The following is a 9,088-nucleotide window of genomic DNA, read 5'->3' on the forward strand; positions in this document are numbered from 1 at the left end:
ATATTCTGTCACTTTCATTAGGGCAGAGAGGAAATGGAACAGTGCTTATTGTTGACTCCAGAACTCTGATTTTTTAGCTACTCATAAAATTTTACCACTTCGAAGTGATCCCTGGAGGACTGTTTATTAGAGTCTGAACTCATCTCTGACTGAAACTGGCTCTGTCTTGCTATCATGAGCCACATGTGGTTTCAAAGTGCCTCTGATAGCAGTCTCCAGAACAATGTAATCCATAAGTTTACATTAAATATTTATACAACACTACTTTGTACTCTTCTTGGTTTAATTGGTCTTTGAAATTCATCAAAATCTATTAGCAAAGTTCAATACTTAACATTGTTGGTATCATTTAGTATGAATGCTCTGCTAAACAAACAGGTCTGTCTGCGTAGGCCGTCTTCTGGGAGCAAAAGGGCAAAATCCTACTTTTGGTCATGTCAGTCTAAAGGAGAACTGGGAGCAGAATCAGATTTTGGAGCTGAGATCAAATCAGCACACTAAATCCAGGCAGGAATACAGTTTTTCACAAATTCAATATGTAGAAGGGCAAATGCAGTTTCCAAGGAGGACAAAGGTTTTTTCTGGCAGACAGAAGGACCTTTTTCCAGAAAACTCATGATATTTCAAATGAAATAAAGATTTTTAAAAGCCATAGTATAAAATATCCCAATTAAAATGGAAGGAAAGTGTTAGAAGTTAAAACTTTGCAATATGGTCAGAACTGGTGTTTGGGTTTGTTGGTCTGAGTTTAAATGAAAACAGCACAAGAAGTTTTGTCAACTCCAAAACATTTTGCAGATTTACAGTTTCAATAAAGACACTGTTGTAGACAGAAAACTTCACTTTCAATCTAGAATAATCTCATTGTCTTTGGTGGACACAGACATTACTAGGAACGGGAGGTGGACTGCTGTCTCTCCCACAAGTGAAAGTGTCATTTACAACTGAGAAATTCATCAGGTGGAAAAACAGGAGCAGACTCTAATACTCCTGCTGGAGAACCTGCAGAAAGGGGGAGAAGTGCATCAATATGGACAGAGGCATTTGGAAATGTGGAGACAGATGATTCCAGAAACATCTACCAAGTTTAGGCTCAATTTGTTTCCACAGAAAGTTCTCCATTCCATTTTCCAAGTACCATCATACTGAAAAATTCCTAAAAAGAAATCTGAGAAGAAAGAGAAATTATGTTAGTTCCTTAAAACACCTGTCTAAAAACCTAGATCAAGAGCTAATATTTAATTTCTCCTTTGTGCCAGATCTGTTACAACATTACAGCTAAAGGGTATAAATGAAGGGCTGGAGGTGTCCTGCTCTGCAGGGAAGATGCCTTTAGCCCTGGCAGGCTCCTGACCTGAGGCAGCAAGCTGTGCCCAGGTTCCTGTAGCAGCTGCATAAAGCCCAGCTGTGGACTCTCTTTCTGCACTTCTTGGGAAAGGCATTTTGTTCCTCACATCACACATGAGAAGGCTCATTTTCAAGGTTCGCACTACAGAGGGCCATGACAGCCACCCCAGGGTGCTCTCTACACTGCAACAGCATCAGCAACTCCCTGCAGATGGAGCTCTCAGTGGGTCGAAATAATTCCCTGTCACTCTAGATTTATACATTCCTGTACTCACACTCTTTTGAAGCGGGTCAATACTAAAGCAGAAAGTTAAAATACCTAGAAGTTTTTTGCAAAATCCTATTAGAAGTCATTAAAATATCTATGTATTGGGTGTAAGTTTTCCCAAAGGGCTCTCTTTTACAAATACTTATAACACTACATGTGGATCACAGCAGAGTCTAGTCCATTAACTGCTTTCAGACCCATTTATCATTACAATCTTTCAAAATTAACAGAAAGTTAAAAAAGGATTAACTCAGAGTGAATAGACATCTCTACTCAGACATCCAGACAGTTACCATTTATTGAGTCTAAATTGCAGCAGAGACAAAAGCAAATTTTGAGTAATACAAGGACCAAGTGCCATCTTGTGGATCAACATGCACCACACAGGAGAAGGCATGGATGCAGACGGGATTTAGGAGTTGGTCAGACGCAGGATGTATTTGTATGCTGTAGGCATAGTTATTGGCATTAAAAGAAATCACTTCGCTGTTATTAGGCATGTGCTCTCTTTAGAAGACTACAGACATTGCCTTCAAGATTTACAGTCTCCCTATTAGTCTGACTCCCACAAGAAGTCCATAAAATTTTACCACCTGGTTCTTGCATCACAGGCATAAATTCTGACTTTGTTTTATCTCAGACCACAAAAACTAGGCACTGGATGCAAAGCCATGCTGAAGCTGCTGCTGTATCACAGGGTGCATTTCCACATTTCGGGTTATGCAGGACCAATATCACAGTCCTGGGCTGTGATCTGCCAATACAGGCCAGTCTCTCCAACAAATAGCCAGAGTTTCTCCCCCTGCATTGCACCCCAAGATAAGTTCTCATTACATGAGTGGCCCTTCTCCTCTTACCTCTCCATCTCATCATTTTAAAAATCTGTGATAAAGTGCTCAGTGCAGGGGCAGCACCAGATCTCTGATACTCCAGAGATGCATTCACTCTTGCTGAAAAAGCTGTTGGTTGCTCAGTGGTGCCAGACCAGTAACCCAATTGCTTTGCTAAAGTGACCACACTGTTGTAGAGTAAAATTCTCAGGGTTAGGAGAATAAACACCTGAAAATAGATTTTCCCACTTTTCAATGTTAGCAATAGTCATGTTACCAAAAAAATTCTGCTGATAGCAGAGAAAAGCCAAAAGTCACTCCAATTAAAACATTTCTGTTGAAATTTTTTCTGTACCCTTGGTCCCCCAAAAAAGATAGTAAAGTAGAAACTAACTGTGGAGGGTTTATTCCTCCCTTATTTTGTGCTTATTTTCCAGAAGCAGATGCCTTCTCCTTGGAGGACTCCTGCAGTCTGCCTCCTGCCCAAATCCAGTAGCTGTCAGCAACCCTGGGGAGTGAGATGAGTTTTGCAGTGCTGTGCAAGATGAGATTACACATGAACAACAGGGCAACTGAATGTAAGTTTATCCAACCATGAGGAAAAATAACACAGTATTAACTTACTACGAATTCATACCTTTCTCTTTTGCTCATTTGCCCATTATTATTTTCCCTTAATTTCTCCCCACTACATTCATTGCAGTAGCCAGAGGATGGCACAGAATTCTTGAGGAGACAGCTAAAGGGCAAAACCTACAGAACAGCTACTCTAGATTAAGAGAGTGGAATTTGGAAGTAGGTCCAAAATCCTGGTGCTGTCCTAGGAGGAAAGGTCAGGCCAGACAGTCCTCATGGCCTGCAATCTTTTTATTCACAGCCCTGAGGCCATTGCCTGAGAGTAGAGAGAGGATTCAATCAATTTTTCTGATAGAGCTTTAAACAAGAGACTCTATTAAGAGGCATGAGAATAAGGTCTCAGATGATTTCCAGCCTGATCCCCCACGCACACCACATGAGCCACACATTTAACACATCAGCTCTGTGGTTCTCCCTCCCTGCAGAGCAACACCCGCTGCTCTGCCATGCCACAGGTACACCACAGACCAATTCCGTCTGATCCATATCCAAAGCCTTTCCTTCATGAAATGGACTAGAGGTGTTCTTAAAACCATGGTTACCTTGAACTTGCAAGATAGCAAAGGAATAAATAATTAAAAACTTGGGGAAAATGTCCATTTAGATTAATGCTAGGCTGAAAATAGTGCTTCTCTCCAATTCACTGGATGACTATTATAACTTTCAGTCTATTTTAATGGAGTGTTATTCCAGTTATGTGAAGTTTCTCAGAGAGAAATGTACTTACCCATCACCCACTTTCTACTCCATTTATCTGTAATGTGGAAGATTACTTTAAAAATATCTTTCTTTGGTAGACATGTACACAAGTCATCTCTCTTTGCTAACTTTTGAGAGATATATTGTGGTGACAAACAAAAAGCCACTGACTGAGAAAGAGAAAAAAGTGACCTGTCTATTGATTCAGATAAATCAGACTGGGAAAGGATCCAAGGAGAAACAAAGAGGAGCTTTCAAAACAGCTCAGTAAGACTTCCCATTTCTTTCTTCAGAGATGAAGGTTTAGACAGTCCAGGCTGGAGAAGTGAGTCAGCTGAGAGCCTCCAAGAGAATGAGAAGAGAGCTGAAGGGCTCCACAAGCATCTGATGGCTCCTGCATGAAGGTGTGGGCAGACACAGGCACCATTCCTCCCTCTGTCCTTCCATGGCCAAAAGGAGCATCACCAGAGGTTTACAGCCTGTGGCCATCCCTGACAGGGCACATCTGCTCTTCCTCCACACACAGCATTTCAGGTCTTCCTCTCCAAGGGAATTATATCTATGTACTACCCTGGTAAAGAAAACAGTAGGTATTCTTCCTTCACCAGGTGACCCAAGCATACCTATAAATATATATTTATTTATATAAGCATACCTATATATGTATATATTGTCTCCCTGGAAACCTCTACAGCAGCACCAACTTCAAAAAAGCTTCAGGTGGTTTCTGACCTCTCAAGGTAAACATTGCAGTCCCTGCTAAACAGCTCCTCATCTTGCTTTCAGGACAGTAGTTTAAGAGCTGTCTTGGAGCTTTGCTCTCCCAAATGAGCCCCTTCCTACTGCAAAGCCTATTCTGAAGGGAAGATGCTCTTGGACCATCATGCTCAGTTTTCAGGGCAGTCCAAGGACTAAGTCTACAGTTCTACTGCAGACTAACTCAGGATTATCCTACAATGCACTAAAATGTTTTCATACATCTTTTGCCTCCTTCTTGGGTCAGAAGAGGGAGAGCATCCCTGCAAGCTCAGGCCATAGCGAAGGATGTGTCTCACAGGCTGATGTTGTTTTTACTAAGCTAGCCCTTTACTTCTGGGAAATAGCTGTAGTAAATTAGCACCTCGTTGGCTGTGCCCCAGCAGCACTCACAAGGCCCCAGAAGGCGCTTCTTTCCCCGTGCCCTGCGCTTCCCCTTTTCTGTTCAGTCTGGACAGTCACTTAACAGGATTTTCAGACACAGCTCCAACATGGCCCCGTGGGTGCAAGGCGGGGCTGCAAGGGCAATTACACCACCTGAACTGCACCATTTACTCGGAAACTGCAGAAGAGCATTAATGTCTGGAACTAGTTGATCACCATGCTCTATGAGAACAATTTTCACAGGTATGGTTACAAGTCACGTTCCAGGAGGAAATGAGACCACTGAAGAAGTCCTCATGTGAGTTTTGCTGGCAGTATACTACATACATATTGCTATAGGGAAGTGAGAGTAGGACTCCCTCTGGCCCAGGCAGGCTGTCCTTACCAGGAGGTTTGCACCATTTTCAGGGCTCGCCTAGGAAGGAAGGAGAGACATTTCATTGTGTTTCAAAACTTGATCGAGACTGCCACCTACTAACATGCATTTGAAATAACCAAACTTGTTCTGGGTATCAAGACAGAAAAAGTACAACACAAGCAGGAACTGAACTTGTAAAAGTGTTTAAAATGGAAAAGCATATTTCCTTCTGGATGTGATAGTGAGGCAGGTCACACTCCTCCCAGGGTACGGACAGTTTTCTGTGGCTGAATCAATAGCTCCCAGCACATAATTCACACTCAGCTGTTTATTCAATTCATTTCTTTCCATTTATGAAATACCTGCAAGTGCATCATGGTTTCCTAGAAGAAGCCATCTGAAATGGCTTGGCACTTTAGGAAAAGCACCTGCACTTAGCGAATGTGGCACTGAAGCTGTTTCTCTCTACCTGTGGTGAGCCACGTGGTGTTGTTCATTCCCAGACCATGAGGGAGAAGGAAGCAGAAATGTTTTACTGGTGTAACGGGCATCCCAGTCCTGCCTGCAGCTTCAGACATGACCTCAAGAACCTCATGATCTCAGTGGATATATTTGTTCAAATGCTCTGGGAAAGCAAGAAGGAGTTCCTGAAGGTACAGACATGTAAAGGCCACATCAGCTGTTCCAAAGCTGTTGACTTTTCTTGAGTCCAGAATTTGTGACCAACTTTCTCCAGCACAGGTGGGATATTTGGAGAGCCAGCTAACACCATCATCCCAGAAGGCTGCTTGAGTGTGAACATTACCCAAGGCTCGCCATGTTAACAAAGAAGCAGAAATCTGTGCCCATTTCAAGATTTTGGAGTCTCCCCGCAAGGAGGAACACATTTTTTTCCCCTTTTGGTTGGTCCAAGAACAATCAACCCATAAATCAATCAATAAAAATTAGGCAATGGGCAAATCTCCTCCTGTACTCTCCCTGCTCTCAAAAAGCAAAGTATTCCTCCTTCCCCTGGCATCAGTAACTGGCTTTGCAGACAGAAGGAAAATTTTCACCATTTTTTTTTGTGTGATTTTTCTTTCTGTCTTCTGACCAGAAGATGTGGAACAGTGGAAAAAAAACAGTGGCAGCTGTTTAAAATTTGTATTTCAATTTAATCAAAGGAGGATAAGGGAAATTCCCCACATTTTATTTTAGTTCTGGATATGATTCCCTGCTGATGAGTATAGCTCCTTATCACATATACTAATATGTTCCCCTTAAGAAGGAAAAAATTCCCCTTCCTTCTGTCTCTTTCAGTAGAAATTATGTACATGGCTTGGTTTTAACACCTTAAATAGTTTTTTCGGGGTCTAAATGCAAGAAAAAAAAAAAAAAAAAAAAAAAAAGCAATTTGGTGCTTCCTGGAAAGGAGTTTCCCCACAGGAGAAATCAGTGCAGAGCTCCAGAGCCCAAGGTCCCTGACCAGAGAACCACCATACCTTTCACCACGGTTATCTGGAAACAAATAACTTTTCTTATAAATAAAGATGTAGCTTCAGCATTTAGTGTTCAGCCTATCTTTTTTCTTTTTCATTACAATGGTGAGCAGTCTAAATTTACAGTTATATCCTTTAAATACAATGCATGCATTGTATAGTTATGCATATGCTGTTATACATTATACACACAGTAAGAGAGTAAGAGCCAGGTATCATTAATCTTAAATGTTTATATCTTCCTGGAACAACTAGTTGACAGCTGCTAAGCTACTGGCAGTATTTTTCCCTTTCTTTTGGCAACCTGCCCCTGGCTTGGTTTCAACTACACATTGCAGAGACCATTCAGAACAATAACTACACACTGGCTTGTAAAGTAAGCCGTGGAGTACATTTTCCTTCCAATCACACCTGCAGCTCATTAACAATAATGTGACTTGCACACATTTGCATGGATGGGGGAAATCAGCTCCACTGTGGATCAAATGACTTTCCTACACTTGCTGCAGCCCCCCCAGCACATCAAACCAACAGTGGAAAACTGAGTTTCAAACTGTTATTTGGAGTAATAACAGGAAACACAAAGGGCTTACAAAAAGTCAGAAAGAAAACACAAGTTCTGCTTGTACTACTATATTAACTGTATTTTATTCTACCATAAATGTTTTACATACAAACTGCACCCCTTTCCTGTGTTTTTACTAAGTTTACAGGGTCTTCAATGGCTGCACAAGAGGAGTACTCCCCAAACTGAACTCCAGCAGCTCTACTCATTAACGTGCCTCTGATTCCTCTTCCTCCTGTGCCACCTTCCTCTGCCACTTGGTACTGCAACAACCACTGCAAAATAAGTACAGTGATTTTAGAAATGGGAGTAGGTGGGCGCATGAATAATATTTTGAGATTGGGATTTATAAAGCCTGATTCCCTTTGCCCTGTACTGTCTGCACTAATTTAAGTGCAGTGCAAAAGGGATTGGATGCTCTGTGGTCCCTTCACCTCTACAGAGCTGACTTCATGCTACGATGGACTCAGTTTCACTGCAAATGTCATTCATAATGCAAAGCAGGCAGAGGGTAAGACAGTGCCTGGCTGGAAAACACAGTCCTTGTAACATTCTGCAGCCTGCATCATCTGTCCATGAAACACTACAGAGTAGCAGAGCATTTCCTTAGCAAGGAAAAAATGGTGCATAATTATTGTAGCTGTACAAGGGAAATCATGGGGAGCCTGTGAGCAGGGATGATGAGCAGTTAGATAATAGACTAACGAGCAGGATGCCTACAGCCCATTAAAGAACTAACAAAAGGTCTACATGAGACACCTGTGGTATTGTACAAGGAAGACATGGAGACTAGAAAATGCCTAAATATAGCATTTAAAGATGTGTAGAGTGAACTGAACATGTGGTATTGCTAATAACTGGCTCTCTAGTGCGTGCTTAGCATATGGAGAAAGTAATTAACTGATTTAAAAGTGCATAAAAGACAAGTGACAGAAGATTCTAACCAACAGGGGAACTAGTAACTGCAGAAGAGGAGACTGATGCAGTGTACCTACATGGAAGCGAGGTCTGGATTCTCTGTACCAAGGCCATCACTGGAAGCCACTCTGCTGCTGAAGACCTTGCACTGTGAGTGCAACACGCATGAACACAGGAGCTGAACTGATAAAGAATTAAGTAAGGGCAAAATAGCATGACCTGGAGGGAGAAGTGGACATGAAGTGGTCTGCATTAATACTGAGCAGACAGCAAGCAGCCAACTCAGGGACACCTTAGAGGGCTGGAGCAGTCCTGGAAAGAAGGAGACAAATCGCAGCAGTAAGCAGAGCATGTGCATGTAACAGAAACATTGATGTGCTTTTAAGTCTTCACATACAAAATCCATCCATTGTCATGTGTGGCAGTAATTTATTGTATTGGATGAATAGCTTTTCTCTTCCAGTTTTATCAATTTTGGAAAAATTATCTTCAGCCACTAGTGGTCGTTGTTGTCCTGTGCAGCAATAATTCCCAGAGTTAGCACAGAGAATACTGACAATTTCCATGAGACTCTTTTTACCAGGTAAAAACCATAGGCAAAATTTTAAAGTCAAGGATAAAACAGCAGATCTGCTCATTCATCAGGAGATGAATGGGCGTCACATTTATCTCTTCCTGCAAATTATATTCAGTGTCAAGGAAAACACAACAGTTTGATAACAATTAGATATCGCAATGAATTGGAAACACTGCAGCAAGCCAAGCAGACGCTGTTTTGTTTACAGAGTTCATGTAAACACTGATTTTGATGCAGCTCCTTTTATCCTGTGTGCATGTATGTCCTCCAGC

At 41.7% G+C, this 9,088-nt stretch overlaps 1 long non-coding RNA gene across 1 annotated transcript; it reads right to left on the minus strand.

Annotated features, from left to right (window-relative positions):
- Positions 1-265: 265 nt before the first annotated feature.
- Positions 266-8,423, minus strand: LOC118166513. The gene is made up of 2 exons (XR_004750542.1): positions 8,313-8,423; positions 266-1,168 (listed from the first exon to the last, which is right to left on the minus strand). It is a non-coding gene; the product is annotated as an uncharacterized LOC118166513 (long non-coding RNA).
- Positions 8,424-9,088: the final 665 nt, after the last annotated feature.

This window comes from Oxyura jamaicensis, chromosome 4 (genome assembly GCF_011077185.1).
Source record: "Oxyura jamaicensis isolate SHBP4307 breed ruddy duck chromosome 4, BPBGC_Ojam_1.0, whole genome shotgun sequence".
Taxonomy (NCBI): Eukaryota; Metazoa; Chordata; class Aves; order Anseriformes; family Anatidae; genus Oxyura; species Oxyura jamaicensis.